This window comes from Otolemur garnettii, unplaced genomic scaffold (genome assembly GCF_000181295.1).
Source record: "Otolemur garnettii isolate 467f Iridium unplaced genomic scaffold, OtoGar3 scaffold00028, whole genome shotgun sequence".
NCBI lineage: Eukaryota > Metazoa > Chordata > Mammalia > Primates > Galagidae > Otolemur > Otolemur garnettii.
Window position 1 is genome coordinate 8,374,618 of NW_003852423.1, and position 1,251 is coordinate 8,375,868.

A 1,251-nucleotide genomic window follows, 5' to 3' on the forward strand; every position below is an offset into this window, starting at 1 on the left:
AAAAAAAAAAAAAAAAAAAATAGGTCCAGGCACAGTGGCTCACACCTATAACCCTAGCACTTTGTTTGGTAGGTCACAGGAGGATTGCTTGAGGCCAGGAGTTTGAGACCAGCTTGGACAAGACAAAAAATAGAAAAATAAAATTAGCCCGGGTGTGGTGGCACACATCTGTAGTCCCAGCTACTCAGGAGGCTGAGGTAGGAGATCACTTGAGCCCAACAAGTTTGAGGTTGAAGTGAACTGTGGTGATGTCCTAGCCTGGGTGACAGAATGAGATCCTGACTTTTAAAACAAAACCCCTAAAAATAGTACTATATCATCCAACAATCCCATTACCACTACTGGTTTTTTATCCAAATTAAAGAAAACCAGTAGATCAAAGGGCCAGCTGCATCCCCATGTTTACTGCAACACTATTCACAACAGTCAGTGTATGAAATTAACCTAAGTGTCCATCACCAAAGAGATGGATATAGAAAATGTGGTGTGCATATATAATGGAATACTGTTTGGCTGTTTAAAAAAAAAATGAAATTCTGTCATTTGCAGCAACGTTGATGGAACTGAAGATCAGTGTTATTTGAAATGTTAGATACACACATATACATACAGTTATATGGAATAAGTCCTAGTGTTCAGTAGCTCAGGAGAGTATAATTAACAGCATTTTGGGCCAGGTATGGTGGCTCATGCCTATAATACTAACACTGTGGGAGGCTGAGGCAGGTAAGATTGCCTGAGCTCAAGAGGTTTGAGACCAGCCTGAGCCAGAGCAAGACCCTGCCTCTAAAAATAGCTGGCTGTTGTGGTAGACGCCTGTAGTTCCAGCTACTGAGAGGCTGAGGCAAGAGAATCACTTAAGCCCAAGAGTTGGAGGTTGCTGTGAGCTGTGACAGGCCAGCACTCTACCCAAGGTGACATAGTTAGACTGTATCTCAAAAAATAATAAAAGGGGGCAGTGCCTGTGGCTCAAAGGAGTACAGCGCTGGACCCATATGCCCGAGGCGATGGGTTCAAACCCAGCCCTGGCCAAAAGCTGCAAAAAAAAAAAAAATAATAATAATAAAAGGAGGCTGGTCATGGTGGGTCCCACCTGTAATCCTAGCACTTGGGAGGCCAAAGCAGGTAGATTGCCTGAGCTCTCGAGTTCAAGACCAGCCTGACAAGATCAAGACCCCCATCTTTTTTTTTTTTTTTTTGAGACAGCGCCTCAAGCTGTCCCCCTGGGTAGAGTGCTGTGGCATCACAGCT

At 44.0% G+C, this 1,251-nt stretch overlaps 1 protein-coding gene across 1 annotated transcript in view; it reads left to right on the forward strand.

Annotated features, from left to right (window-relative positions):
• The window catches only part of NFE2L3 (nuclear factor, erythroid 2 like 3), a 34,309-nt gene that overhangs the window by 30,453 nt on the left and 2,605 nt on the right, over nt 1-1,251 (forward strand). The window lies entirely within an intron of this gene.